Source organism: Pinus tabuliformis, chromosome 1_2 (genome assembly GCF_031772625.1).
Source record: "Pinus tabuliformis cultivar Carrire ecotype Pingquan chromosome 1_2, CPIR1, whole genome shotgun sequence".
NCBI lineage: Eukaryota > Viridiplantae > Streptophyta > Pinopsida > Pinales > Pinaceae > Pinus > Pinus tabuliformis.
This window is the reverse complement of record NC_142298.1, coordinates 490970751-490987391: the sequence shown is the minus strand read 5'-3', so window position 1 is coordinate 490987391 and position 16641 is coordinate 490970751.

Sequence of the window (16641 nt, the reverse complement as noted above, 5' to 3'; positions counted from 1 at the left end):
CACCTTTCCAAATAAAGGTCAGAGTTAATTCCACAAATGTCTATCGATGTATGGTGGATGAAGGATCCTCTGCAAGTATCATATCCTCTTTGACTTGGAAAGCTTTGGGTTCCCCAAAGTTGTTGACAGCTCAGAGTCAGTTGTTGGCTTATGATAGAAGGCCTGGTGAATCTATGGGTGTTCTTCCTCAATTGCCTATCACTTTAGGTGGGAAGTCTGTCTTAATCGATATGATGGTGGTTGATAGCCCTTTAGACTTTAATATGCTACTTGGGCATGATTATGTCTATTCTATGAATGCTGTGGTGTCTTCACTCTTTCGAGTAATGTACTTTCCTCATAACGGTAATATTGTCACTATTGATTAGCTTGCATATGATAATTACCACCCTAATTCAAATTTACTGTAGAATACCCCTTGGTTTGTTCCAAGTGTTCAAATAGACTCTACCCTGCCACGAGTTAATTATGTGACATTGAATCCTCAATTTTCAATCGCTTCTGAGAACGATCCTTGGACCTATTGTTCTCTTTCTTGGGACTTGATCCCATCAGTTAACCGAGAGATTCTTCCTGTAGGGGCATGGGACCCCTTAATTCCCTCTTTTGATCCTTGTAGTTCTCATGATTTCTCAAAATTTGATTTTCCTTCATAGGAGGAACTATTTGAAGCCATGAGTTTTGAATACCAAAGGAGTCCTTGGCCTGAGCCCTGCAAGGGGTTTGTTTAGAAGAACCATTATACGTAAGCCGCAAGGTTGCGTGGTTCCCTGTACCATATTGTATATATGAGGTACGCATTTTCAAGTTTTGTATTCTATAACACAAGATTTTATATGAAGTTTATATGTGGGATGTATTAACTTCTTTTCTAGTGTTCCTATTTATGTATACAGAACTTGGAAGATTTCTCCTTTGGAAATTTTTATGGTTGGTCCATTCTGACAAGTATTGGTTTTCGAAACTGGCATATAGGTTAGGTTTTCGCCTGCATTGTGCACGTATCAGTTTCCTTTCCCATTTTGGCCTTAGGATCGACCCCACAAAGTTATGGTGCGGAACCTTCTCATTGCTTAGAAGTATCATGACTTGTGTGGTAGAGCCTACCTTATCATGGATGCCCTAGTTAGTACCTTGTTGTCACTTGGCACTCATGCTGATTTTTTGTCCCTAGGCTTAGGAGTCCTCTTTACTCCCGCCATGACTTATGCGATGAAGACTCATTCCTCTTTACTGGTTCACTTCGTTCTGGCCTTAGACCCTAGAGGCTCCTTTGTGTTGAGTTGTACTACTGCATTGCATTTTTACCATTTTCACCTTTTGGCCTTGAGCCGGCTTCACTTAGACTCGTGTTTAAGCCAACTTTTGACCATGACTACTGCGAAATAAAACTTGCATTCCCTTGCCTTCTACACTTAACGCACCTTGATCCGTGGAAGGGACACACCTTTGAGTGTCTTTGACCAGTTTTCACCTCCATGCATTGAGCATAAGAACATTCCAATCCTAGGAACTAGATCATCTGTTCCACCGACACTCGTTCTTTCCACTATACTATAGCATTCTTTTATTCTTTATCTAGCTTAAAAGAAAAAGACAAAAAAATTATATTCCAAAAAAGGAGCGGGAACGGAACAATATTTCCATTTGTTGTTGGCAGCTAGAGTCAGTCGTGTCACCCTTGAACAAAGCACTCAAAAGCAAAGTCTCCTCCATTTGGGCGGGATTTAGTTTGACTTAGGTACACCTTAACCTTGTTATTGAGTCAGTTCTCTCCCCATTGGTTATCTCTTCCAATCATATGGAGGGTTCGTTCATGCCTCTTGCATGACGAACTTATACCGAGTCATCATATGCTGCCACATAGTCACATTGAGTCGTGCTTTTGTTCAAGGGAAGTTAGCCTGAGTCGCCCTCCCTGCGGTGTCTCTTGACTCATTTTTCAGTCGGTCATCCCTAGTTGTCAGTATCATGTCTATCATCACATCAGCTATATTGGTCCTTTACTCGTGCCAGTTTGAGAAGGTCTCCATTGACTTCTTGCTGGCAGGTCTTGTCCTTACCAACGACAACATCTTGCTCTGAGGACAGGCCTAGAGTTGCATCCTGGCCCTATTTTCCTTATTGATAGGTCACCTTGTGCTCAACATCGATCAATATCATGGGTCTTTGACTAAGTGGTTTCCCTTGTGTTCGACATCAGCTTACATTAGCACACACTAGGATTCGTGCAGTAACTTTGTTTCCATTTGACCCTATTGGATACCTCTCCTCTGTGTCAGATTTCATTATTGGTTGGTTCAGAGGGTTTCTGTCATGCGCTAGCCACATCTTGTGTACGTCGAAAATGTACTTCGGTCGGGTTACTACATCTTTTTCATCCGATTCCTTCCACATTATTGGCCTACGGGTTACACTCACTCTAGATTGATGAAGGATGCCTTAATGCCTTCCTTCTAGTGGATCTTTCCCCATCGACTACAACTCATTGCTCTGGGGCAAAGATCTAGAGTCCATTTGGCAGTACCTTGGGGTTTGCATTCATTAGTGGCAGATCCTTCACTATCGATAGTGGGAAACCATCATTGTCTCCTGATTAATAGATTCTTACAGGTGTTTGACTCCAGCTCATCCATTCACACTTGTTAGATTGTATTGGGTACCTTGACGCTCATTATCATTATCGGTGAGTAGTCTCGCGTTTGTTAATGGTATACATCAATGACGGGTAATAAAATGATTTCTCACATGGTCGACTTTAGATCATTTATTCCCATGGTGTAGAAATGTACCATAGCGGTCGGTGAAGACCTCAGGTTGCATCAGCATTCATTGGTTCACTTGACAGTTTCTTCTGTCGTTGCTAGTTGATACCATTCCACCTTATATGTTGTAGTCAGTCATGGCGACATTCTATATGTTGGCACCAGAGTTTGAAGTGTAGTACCATCCTATTCCATCATGTTCATTTGATACCTTTTTTTATCAGTCTTTGATATCAGTGATCTGGTTCATTCTTCAGCATCATTGACATTCTTATACGTGATATTCAGACATGTACTTGTTCGATCGTGATCAGATGATCCATTATGTATTTTCCAGTCTTTTATACTTTTATACTTAGTGGATCCACTTGTACTTGATATGCGGACATGCTGTACTTTCTCTGAGCATGGGTATGCCTACCTCACATAGTGTTTCTTTCTGACCTCCTTTTGTGGCTTGGTAGGCTGAACTCTAGTGAAGTCCTTCTCAGTTTTTGATAGATTTCCTTTCCATGTACTTGCTTAATACATTTCGGCCATCATGTACCCCTTCTGACCTCATATATTAGGAGGCATCTGTTATAGCTCCAAACCTCACTCTTGATGTTTGTGATGTTGCACTCATGGCCTAGGGCAACCCCTCCTTCCAAACCTGGTCCAAAATTTAAAAAACTGTTTTTTATTCCCTATACGTGACATTGCCCTGAGCTAAACGCGTGTGTACATGGGTCTTTGTATACCCAACCTGTGTATATGTCTTAAAACACTTAAAAAAAATAAATCTCCTTAATTCCAGGTGCAGATCACGGGTTTTACCTACTGATTACTTGTTAGTGCCTGTGGCCCAACTGTTCCCAATGAATTCCCAACTAAAAAACTACTTTGGGAGAAGTATAAAAAGGCTTCAATGGGAAGGCCTAAGGGAGGAGAGAAGAGAGAGAAAGGTTACTATGCTGAGATTTCCCTGACCAGGTCTGAAGATCCTAGTGCCTCCTGCACTTCCCCCATTTACAGGAAACCCTTGTTTCCTTGTGTGATGATGTCTATCTACTACTTGAGATATCACAGAGTAAGTCATGGAAGGAGTTTGTTAAAGGCTTGAGACTGGACGAATCTGGAGGACGGTTCCGCTTGGAGCCTGCGAAAGGACGAATCAGGTGAAATTATTCCTTTCTGTACTTTATTTGTCTATAATAAAAGAAACACTTGTCTTTGTTCCTGATATAAATCTTCTTCATGTTTATGATATCCATGTTATGATTCATATATGAATGGTTGTTTAATTGCATAACTAACTACTTTTCAATATACTATGAAGATAATTTCTTTATGATGTTTAGTCCATATACTGCTATACTTTCTTGAATTGATTGTTTTGCAGGCTGAAGGAGCAAAAGGAACTCCAAGAGGGTTTGGACCCTGGTAGGATCTTCTCAAATGAAGGATGCCCAGGTACTCCCCTTATCATATAGTTTTCTTATATTAGCATTATGGCTGTATGGAATGTGTGTTTCTCTATATAGACAACCTCTGATCTGCTAGGGTATCAACCCAAGACCCTAGGGGAATTTATCCCTAAACAGTAAGAGAGAGACCATTGAGTTCTATTCTCTGGATGATTGTTTGATTGACAAGGAGAAAAATTCCGCATGTAGCGATGAAAGCTCAAATGTTGTTGGCATTATATTGTATTCAACCACAAGTTTTTAACTGGTGTGAGATTCATTTGAAGCGAGTTAAAGAAGAGTTGATAGTGTGTAATACACAGGCCTGAAGAGTGTTTGGACATGGAAAACTGATTATCTCTTTCATTCTAGAGAAAGTGCCCATCATGAGGCAATAGGTGGGGCTACCAGTAAATAATTTAAGGGAGCCAAGAATTTAGAGATGGTATTCATTGATGACTTGGATAGGAGGGGGTTCAATTACTCAATACTTTAATGTAGACTTATTTGTATGGTTTCGAGGTTAGATCCCTATGATTGAAGAATTTCATTATGTAGGGATGAACTTCACTAGGGACATTGAACTAGTATTGCCACCAAGTATTTAGTCAATGCTAGAAGGTAAGAAGATAGATTAGTGTAAAAGGTATTATTTAACTTTTGAATTTTATGCAATGTTTTTTGTGCAGATGTAACAAACTGACACAAGTTCTGACATGACACAAATTTAGCACCAGTCCATCCTAAAGGTATGCCCTACCATGTGAGACAGGTTGAGAAACTACCTGGGGCTGGAGCAGCATCTGGGGCTACAATAGGTGTCGAAGAAGGGGTGATACATTGATCCTCCACAAGGTTGTGAGGAATATCAAGGGTCTCATGATTGGTGTTCCACCTTTTCGCATGAGGGATATATCGATCCATTTGCGATGGCATATAGTGGGTGTTCCAAAGAGATTTATGGTACCTCTTAGGAGGATAGCATGGGAAGTGATATGTTATCATGAGCAACAAGCTCAGAAGGATTAGAGGATAGACATTGCATCCTTTAGGGTGTCATTCCAGGCTCAATGAAGCCATTTTTGTATAAACACCCAAATATTGGGGATTTTTTGGATGTCCTAATAACTTGAAACAATCGATACATACATACATACATACATACATACATACATACATACATACATATATAGATATATATATTTATTTGTTGGTGTCTTTCGTATATTTGATGTTTCTTATGTAATTTTGGATAATGGAAATGTACACACATGATTGCAATTATAAGAAATTTGATAGATGAAAATCCAATACATAATTTGGAAATTATTCAGCTAATGCATTAGATTCTCTTGGAATATGCTCATAAGTAATAAAATCAAAATTGTCTTCCTAAATGTGAAACCTTAAAAATTATCATAGCAATATTGGATTATGGATGTGATAATGATTATTCAAATCCATAACCACTAGTTGGGAGTCTGAACTGACCACTAAGTTGGAAATGCTGAGATATATAGAATCTGTAAGGAATTCGATAACAAAAATGTACTCAACAACGTTGTTAGTAGCATGGCCAAGGAAGACTCCACTAGAACTAAGTAGCTATGAAGTAGGTGTATAAAACACCCAGGTAGTTGATGCAACGTGCCAAGTATGATTGTTGGCATCATGAATTATGTGTTTCCTTGATGGAAACCTACCTGATGAATGGAAACCTACTTCATAAGTTGTCTCTTCATGGAAACCTACTTGTTGAAGATACAAACATGATGTGTTTACAAATATGACAGAGATATGACAAAGGCATAACAGTATAGAGGCAGGGTTATGATAAAGGCATAGCAGTTCAGTGGAAGAAGTATGATAAATTTGAAAGTTCAAGAAGCATACATGATTTCTGTTAAGCAAAGTCACGTACACACGTGAGTATGAAGAAGCAAAGGCCCATACAGTTTCCGCACCATGGTTTTCTAAATACCAAGGGTACTTACCATGGGGTTGTAGCAACTACAACAACCCTCCAAAGTTTTGGCTCACATGCAAATTTCAGAGCCTACCTTGGATCCTACAATCGATCATCCTTGGTCACGTGTTCGTAAGATGATGATTTCAAGCTCCCCTCCTTGATCTTAAGAGTTGTCTGTGTTCTCATCTTTATGCAAAATGTGTCATCTTTGGGCATAGGGGTTGTTGTTTTTCATGCAAAGGGAATGTTTTTTTTCTTCAAGGGAAAGCATGTGCGCATGAGTGGTTGTCATCGCATAGACATGTTTCACACTTACTTCACGCATTCTTGTCACAAATGTTGTTGCATCAACCAAAGTATGTCTTATGCATTTAGGATGGTCAACGTTGTGTCACTAAGTGTCTATATTCGATCACAGATGAGTCCAATCATTGCTTACATCTGTGTCACTGATATCACACTTAGCCATTTCCCAAGCAACCTAGCCTCATTTAGCTTCCCATAACTTTTCATTTTGCTGCTGCAATCATCAATATTCCTCCCTTGCCTACTGAAACCCCATAGCCTACAGACACCCCGGCCAAAAGTGCTCTCTAGAAATGCGCATAGAAGTCAGGCAGCCAACATTTCTCTCCAAAAGTGCACAGAGCAGTCCAGTTTCCTTCTATTCAGAAACTGCACAGAGGTATCCTCCCAGGACCCCCATCCCATAGCAGTGTCCTGTGCCTCAAAACTATGTAGTGTTATCCAAGTTGTCCTGTCAGTCTTGCATGCAGAAACTACACAGATGGGCCTCCCATGGCCTCATCTTAGCCGCAATCACTTCCCACTGAAACCATGTAAATCCATCACCCAGTGACTATAAAAAAAGGTGACATGCTGAGATCACTACCAAGGAGTTAAGGAGAAGGACAAAGAGACTAAGTAATGGAAGAGATCAGGACCACATGCAAACTCCTTTGGATGCATGATCATCTTGAGGGTAAGTATGGTAACTAAAGAATACCTTTTGAAGTACACCTCTTAATTGAGTTTGTAGGACTTCTTTTCATTGCCATATCATCCTATCCTCAAAAACATGCATGTGAGCAAACACGAAAAGTAATTTTATGTGTTTCTTCTACATGTCTTGCCTTCTTTTCACTTGTTTGAGCAATTATCGTCTTTGGCATGTTCATTTTCATGTCATGCTTGTGACCTCATTTTGGTGATGTTGAAGGTTATGTTTGAGTTGTGTTCGCTATTTAAACATCTATCACACTCACACACGATGTTGTAAGTATTGTCGTGAAAGTGTTGTCACGGTCGCCCGAATGTCTATCCGAAGTGTCACACTTGTTGCTTTCACCATTAGATAGTCCCACAGTGAGTCACAATAAGAAGATGTTGTCTTGTTGGTTTGAGGTGTCTTATCATCGACTCATGTTGAGTGTATGTCTGCAAGGTCATGTATTCACGATTTCACTCGCTCACACACTTAGTCATTTTGTTGAAACTCTGTCGACTAGGTCACCCTCCAATAGCCAGAACTCGGCTAAGATGCACTACATAGTCTCTTCCCTTAGTGGTCATGTATTACTGCCCAGAATTGCGCAGAGCATGAGGTTTCCTCCAAGGCATCTACACTGCGCAATCCTGGAATCAACCCAACTAATTGTCACCTAGAATTGTCCAGAAGTTTCTCAGCCAGTCATCTCAATCTGAACTACCCATAAGAAAATCTACCAAGCTTCCCACTAGTCAACCAGAGAGTTTGATCAGGTAGTGACCTTGGGCTTCACTCTTCCAAACAATTACACAGAATCTACCAGCATGCTCACGTCCACTGACTAAATAAATTGTGTAGACATTAAGGATAGGCACCCGATGCCTGTCACTACAATGTCCTTGAAATTTATGTAGTTTTGTGACCCAATCACCTTTTCAGCTGACCTGTTGCTCCTCCTTAAAACTATGCAGTTTTCATGGGTTCTCCTACAACTACCCAACACCCCAATCAACTTAGAAACTATGCAGAGATGTCTTGTGAGGCAACCTCCCAATTCTGCGTAGTTTTGGACAGCAAGCTCCTGTAGACTACTTCTAGGCTCCTCGGAGAATCTATGCAGTTTTCATCGCCAGTGTCTTTCCTACTCCTTGCACTGCCTCCCTGCAAAATTTACGCAGTTCTGCCCTCTAGCCAAGCTAGATCCCGTAGATGGTCACTGTTATTCTAGACTGCTCATCCTAGCCTCCTAGTGAACTCTGGGTAATTTTTCTTGACAATGCCCTAGAGCCTGCATCTCGGTCTGAAATGTGCTCTGCACAATTTCAGAGCCTTGTCCTCTCTCCCAGTCACCTAAACCCGAAAACCAAAGATGATGCATCATGGTAGACTGGGATATTTATGGATTTGATGTCATCTCATCATGAGTGACTGTAGATACAAGTGCATGCATGAAACATGGCACGATGACAAACGTGATGAACAAGGAGCACATGCTAGAAGACTTGCTCATGGTTGGATGAACACATGAAGCATACCAAGTAGCAAGTGAAGGGGACACATGAACATGCGTGTAACATCAAGCGAACACCAAGAACATGAAATACTTTTCACACCTTTTGCATATGGAGGTGAAGCTATGATACACCAAGAGCACACTCATCACTCAGCAGCACTACAGCTTGACATGCACACCACCATTAGCATGGACATACCAACACTATTGTGTTGAGTCATGTCATGAGTCATCTCAGCCACATCACTACTATGGGCCATACTATAGTAATCAATGTAATGTAACATGGAAGTCTAAGAGACCCACATGTAAAGTTGAAGAGTCATGTAAGTCAAATAGTCACGAGGGAAGTTGAATAGTCACAAGGGTCAATCTCACCCTTGGATATATATACCTCTCATTTGTACATGTAAAGGACTTTTCACCTTGGCTCCTCCCACGTAGCCTTGAGAGTCTGTAGTCTTTTCTTTGAGGAGCAAGCAGTGGCTCCAATGCCCCACTATCGAGGTCAGTGATGTAATGGTGTACGGATGTGTCTTACAACTTTTTCTTAATTTAGAAGCATGTTAATATGCCAACACATTTTCACACATGTATTGTATTTGTTTGTAAGACTATTATTTCGACACTTGTAATGCATGTTGCTTTAACTTGTATTAAGAGAGTTGAACAATTTCTTTTGTTTTAGTAAATATTCTATTGAAATGTGTTGTATCATTTTCTAATGTTGTCTCGACTGTGTGGGCTATCCCACCAGACACTCGACAAATTCATTCTTGTAAACTTGTTATAACGCTTATTGCACTCATGTGGACTATTCCAGTGGGTGTTCAACATGCTATTTGTTCACTTTGTGTTTGTGACTACCACATCTGTGTGGACTACTCCGCCAGAATTTACGCATGTCCTACTGTGTTATGTGTCTCTAACAAAGTTTGGACAATTCTCTTTAGACTTGAGAGTCACTCTCACCCTCTCCCTCTGTAGTGAAAGAACCTTGACACAAGCAACACTAAGCACTCACTAGGAATGTAAAACCCATTATTCGAAGACTAAGCAAACCACTATCGTGTACCAACAAGCAAGAGCTAAGGAAAATTATTAAGATAATGGCAACCGAGCCATCGTACTGGATGGGACTCCTACACCAAATGGTGTGAGGTCTAGTTGGGACTTCATACCGCGGAGATCCCCTAAATGTTGGCAGGTCAAGCACCGTCAATATTTTTGGCACTAGAAGGAAGGATAGATGACAAGCTGAGTACTCACATCCCCTTTTGAATCTTCACACATATATCATGGATATTGTTGTAGTTAACCCTTCGCAATGTTTATCCAATGCGCATTCCTTTGAAGTCATGATGGAGTTCTTTAATGACTTGTCCAAACTCACGTATGATGGTGAAGGTGAAGTGGCTTGGCCTGAGCAGTTAAATGACTTCCTTGCATTCTTGGGGAATGAGGAAGATTTTGATGAAGTAGAGGTCAGTATGCTTCTTGCATACACACTTTGCAAATCCCCAGAATGATGGTGCCGCAAGCTACCTCAGAATTGTCTGCACTCATTTAAGTAGTTCAATGATCTAATCGAATATGTTTTCCATCATTTCGATCCCGAATCTCTTGACAAAAAAAAATTAAAACAATAGAAGGCCCTGCATGAATCACTTATGCATTTTTGGAAGTGCTTCCGTCTACTCTTGTTTGAAGCTCCGAAAAGTCAGATGAAATTCCAATATCTTATGGACATACTTGAATATTGTTGTCACAAGTCACTCTCTCCCAAAGTGAAGAAAAAGCTCAAAACCCACGTAGCATACTTTGGTGATGGCGCTGTGCAATCACAAGCAGGCACAGTTTCTATCACAAGTAACTGTCTACCATCCCCTCATCAAATAGCTCCACCCCCGCAGAGTGATGGAGGAGAGTGTGCACACACAACTGTTCAATCAGTACATGCTCCCACCCTTGCTACTCTTAATTTCTGCGCTGATTTGGTTGGGAAAGCCCATCGGTTGTCATATAAACTTGTTACTTCAACCTTTTCCCCACGTTTTGTTGATCCTCCAGATTTCACTGCCTTGTGTTCTTCTGTTTCGGACTCTACACTTGTTGTGAATGAGGATTAAGCTATTGATGGAGTTGATGCTGCACAACCAACCTTCGTTGTCATTTACAAAGAGTATGACCGAGCATCTGGACATGAACCCGTGGTGAAGGATGACCTCCTTCTGCCTATACCTCCTTCGTTGTTTCCTAACATCTTTGATGATTCTGGTATTTCTAATTTTCCTTGTGTAAATCCATCCACAGATGCATCTACTTCTAACCATTCGCAGAACACACCTGCCGTCAACTCATCATTTGATAGCAAAGAGGACAAATATTTCGTTAATAATCCACTTAACTTTTCATCTACTTTTTCTGGAAACATAGACGGTGAACATTATTGCTTCTCATCTACCCCTCTATATGATTCATCAAATCATGATGATGTCGACAAACATCCCAAATTTTTTATCATGTTTTTTGTGATCTCAGTACTTCTTCATTTGTTCATGATGTTGATTCACTCACTGTTAATATTTCTTAGCCACTAGTCTTTGATGATCTATCTATTGACAAAGTGGAAACCCTGCAGGATGTCGAGGAAATTCAACCTGAGCTGATGCTTATATTAGTCCCCCACTGTCCCGAGGTTAGTTCCACTTCCGATCAAAAAAATTGTTAAACACCCAAGGCCCCTCATCATTCATCTATATGCACTCAGGATAAATCTAACACACAGATTTTGCTTCCTGCACTTGAATCACATTATACCATCGCATTTGAATTGGAGGAATCATTCATAGAAAGCACACTTGCAAGGTGTAAGTTGTCTCTTTTCTCATGTTTTCTTGTCTATCACAGTCAAGAGAGATCATATGCTTATCATCTGTACAAAGTGTGTCACAACACCATGGTAAGTCCACAAAGTGTTTGTCTTGTGCTTTCACTCTTTTCTTTTCTCTGGACGCGTTTAAACTCAGAGTGTGCTCGTCTTCATTGTTATTTCTTTCATGTTTGTTGGTTCTCTTGACTGCAATTTTCATGAACCATGCCTTCACCAACATGGTCCAACAAATGCGTTGGTGGCTGCATTAGAAATATCACTTCACGTGAGTAGGCCCATGCATTGTTTAGTGTAGGAGTAGGAGTAGTCTTTGCTTATTGCTTTGATTTTCTTTCCATTTTTCATGTTGGTTTGCTTTTATTATTTTTTTTTCTTTCACTTTACTTCTACTTTTTTCATTTTTTTTTCTTTTCTTGCTTGTAGTCGTAGGTTGGCCTCTCATTAAACTGTGTTCATCTCTCAAGACAAGCTGGGAAAATATAAGAGGACTTGTACAACTATCAACATCGGATTATTTGTTGTCCTCTCTATTTATGAAGAACTTTTTATATTCAGTCAATGATTCCTTGATGAAAAATACATTCTGTTGAGAGTAAGTCTTAGTGAAAACACAAAGATTTCAATGTTAACTAGTATCACCTACTCTAATTGGTTCTTTTGGGTTAACCTTTGTCAGTTCAGTCAAGTAAAGTAAGGTGATGGGAGAAAACATTAACAATTATATCAGAGGTATATATAACATACTTCCCTGAAAGAACAACCTATCCTACTCTCAATAAGTCAGGATCCCTCTTCCATCTCTCAAACAAATAAGTGTCGATGCAAAGTTCTTTAAAAAAGAAAAAAAGAAAAATGAATAAGCCGAAAGAAGAGAAAGGCTTTTTGCATAGAGAGGTAACTCCGTGAGGGTACTGACTAGGCTCGCTGGCAAAGGATCGATGCTTGTGTTCTTGTGTGACTTCGTCGGCATACTGTTGAAGCCTACTGGGAGTGGAACAACACCAGAGATGAAATTTAAACTCTGACAGTCATATTACTTGTGCACCAATATACCCCTCATCCGTAACCAAAAGAACCGATTTGACTTGGCTTGGAATGTGTGTTCACTGATCAAGAGCATGGCAGGTGCCACATCCTTCAACCAAGATCATGTGCAAACTGTTAGGTTCCTATACCAATAGGAGTCATAATTTTTGAATGACCGAGATTGAACTTGTAATATGTACATACCTTTGCTTTCTGCAAACATTTTCCATATTCACAAAATTAAAAAATATAAAGAGGGTATGTCCTAAAAGAAAAATCAAAGGACAAAAACAATAAAAAGGTAAAAAAAAAAAGATGAAAAATATGAACCCCAAGAAAAGAAAAATACCATGAAAGTGAGCAAGCCAAAATGCCACTACTATTTACTTTTTGTGCATAATAAATGATTGTGTGCAGTTTGTAATCTTTGTCACAATCCATGATAGTCAAAATGTTTAAACTTGGCTATTTCATGTTTCAATTTCATGTCTATAGATAGAGAATAAAAGTCTGACCAAACTGTTTAATCTTGGCAGATAATTAGATAGGTAGAGTAAATAAAAGGAGCTCAATTATTTAATCTGAGCCCTTGGATGTAATAAGGTTATATTTAATTAGTTTACTATTGTAAAGAGAGAAAAATGTTTGATAAGGGTTTGCTAGCTCAAATGCACCCTAATAAAGAGAAGTAAAAATGGTAGGATGAGTAGGTGGGTAAGTAGAAGAAAGGTTGCAGAAGTATGGTGATTGATTAGACAAAAGCATGTTTATCATCTTTTTCATCATAAAAGTTCCAAATGTGAATGGGCACTCAAGCATGTAGATGGATATCAAAGTCAATTAATTAATTTCCCTCATTCATTTCACCTTTTACTTAACTAATTTCCCACAATAAAGATCAAAGTACTTAAAAACCCTAAGTCAAAGAGGCTCAGAGCATTTCTCTGACTTTTGGAGGGATCAGACCCTCGGCTCAATGACTTATAGGAAATAAGTACTAAAACCCCCTCATAAAAATTCATCCCCCCTTCAGTTCATTCATTTTCCTAATAATTCTCTTTTCCTAAGGTTAAAATACTTTTACCTAGGAAAAAGTGTTCATTCCCCCACATAAATCATTTTCATATCAAAAACCCACAAAAACACTATATCCTAAGTTTTTATGTTATATATCAAAAAAGTATTAAAACATGAAATATCATATAGTTAGGGTATTGTGCCCCTTTCCGCTCATTTTATTAATTACTAATTTATTTATTAAATCTGAAACAAAAACCCGTTTCTTGTATATATTTAACTCCCGCAATATTAATTAATCCTACCCTAGTTTAATTATATAAACTATGATTTTCTACCCAAAACCACTAACTAATCGATCCATGATTAAGTTAGTCTAAAACCCAATTAAACCCTCCCCTAATGACCCTGACGCCTTAACCCCGCCTTAATCCCTCATTAACTTAAAACTGCCACACTTAATTACCCGTTGGGCCCCCCCACTACCCTCCATGCAACTCCACTGCCCAATCATCACATGATCGCTCCCCTTCACATCAGATAGCCCACATCCATTTCAGACAGGCCCCAACGTTCGAACATTACCCACCCGAAAAGAGTTGTTTTCTGCTGGGCCCCCGAGGCTACGTGTCGCTTAATGAATGGAAACGGGCAGCCTCCCCCCAATACCACCGAGTGCCCAAAAGCAGTGTGATGGAAACCACTTACCGCCCGCTCGCTACGAGCCGAAAAGGCCACTGTTCACCCCGCTACATGACAAACGACCACTATTCACCCTACCCACCAGAATTGACTTTTTGTGAATAAAGCTAAGAAAAGCCCCAAATCATTTGTTTTATCGTTTTTTCAACTGAAAAGCTCCATGCACACACCTGTAAATGTCAAAGTTGTCAACCTACATCCAATTTCACCCTAAAGACACCACAGAGCACCTAGTTTGCTCTCTATCCTACTCAAAGCCTTTTCAACCATTCACAGTTTCCAGCCGACCTGTTCAGAGCTAGTTCTCCCTAATTCCAAGTATTTAAGCCATAATTCACTGGAAAACCTCTCAATTTCAGAACCAGTTACTGAGTTTGTTAGTTAAAGTGAAAAATTAATTAAAGGAACTCAAGTAACTTGAGCTTACACTGTACTCAACCACCTTTGCCCTAAAAAACTAAAAACCACCTCCCCCATTCTCAAATCCACAAGAACTGAGAATGGTTGCCCCAATTGCCATGGATGTGAGACCTATTTCCACTCCTCATCTATACCTAGACCATCTCCCCCTGGTATACAAGGATTTCCAGATAAAGGACACCTTTTTCCATGAATCCCCTCTCAAACTTTACTGTTGATACAGAGACCAATACCTGAACCATGCTGATAAAATTGGTTTTTGGGAGTCCAATTTGCCCAAGTACCAATTCCCTGAAGTTCACATTTTCCCAGAAATTTTCCATTACTGCCATGAAAACTATATCCCTAGCCAAAGAGCAGTGATGTCCCCCAACCAGACTATACTTTTCACCATCACTGCTGAATCAATAAATGAGATGCTGCAACTTCAACCTGGCCAAAACTTGACTCTCCTCTCCATCGGAGATCTATTGGACTTATTTCCCAAGCTTAGCCTTGTAAGATTGGCCCAAATAATCCAAACCTACATTGTGGAAGAAAAGTATACCCCCAAAGAACCTCCTCCATATGTGTATACCATATTTTCCTCATTTGGCCAAGAAATTGTGGCAATGATATCCAGTGTCCTAGGTTATACCACCAGTGAGTATATATATGAGATCATTTTGGCTTTCATGTCCATATACACTCCAGGACAACCCCCTACTGTTATTTATGATTATGCCAAGTTTATAGTTGATAGGATGCATGACCAGTTCCTTAGGATGAGTAATGAGTGAGTCTTCAAGTACTCCTATGTTTTGTATCACCTCTTTTTATACTACCAAGCTAATAAGTTCCCATTTACTCTTCAGAACCTTGACACAAAAGGTCACCCTAGGTCAATAATTTTCTGGACTCCATTAATCCACAAATATGACTCCCCATATTCATATACAAACTTCATAGACCTATTTGTGTATCCCATTGTGACAATGCTGATAGGCAGGCCTCCTCCAATAATCAATTCAGATATAAGGAGGATCCTGTAACTCCCAAAACAATCCAAAGTGGGGGATTGGTATTTGTACCAAAACCACACTGAGATTAGAATTTATGGCTATGAGCTGACCCCATATAAACTACCCAAATACCTCCCAATGAGGTTATTTTCTCTGGAGTACTACAGGAAAATAATCAATTCAAATGAGGTACACTTTGTCAAAGCCAAAAAGAAGACCTAGCTCAGGATCAAAGACCAATTAGGTCCCTTCATTTGTTATAGCCGAGAAGTTGGAAAGGAGGCAAATGAAATCCTTCAAAGCTTAAATCTAAAACAAAGCTTCATATGGAGATATGATCCCTTGGATTTCATTTGCAATAGAAGATAGAAAAACAAAATGGCTTCCTATATTCATCACCGAATCCCTGAAATAGGAAAGTATGCCAACCAACTAGAATGGGTCGAAAACACTTTAGAAGACGGGGATAGCACTGAAGATGTTGTGGAAAACACTTTAATTGATCTAGAGAAATAGCTTGATGAGGGTCCTTTCCTGTAGGTTCCAGGAGAATCATAGGTTCAAGAAAAATCACAGGTACAAGAAGAGTCACATGCACAAGAAGAATCAGAAGCACCAGACCAATCAGAGAGATACCAGAACAATCAAAGAAAACGGACAGGCCAGAGGCCACCATGAGTACCCCCTAGTCTTATAGACTCCTCCAAATGAGGAGAAAAACCTTAAGAGAAATAGAGAAGAGGCCACTCCTTCAGGAAGAACAACATCTCAAGCCTATGTAGAGACAAGGCAGGCAAAGAGACAAAGAATGAATCTTGTCTCTAAGCAGGAATATACAGAAGAGACAACTGAGCTTACCAGCACAGAAAGAGATAGGAGAAGATATGCCACTCCATCTGGAG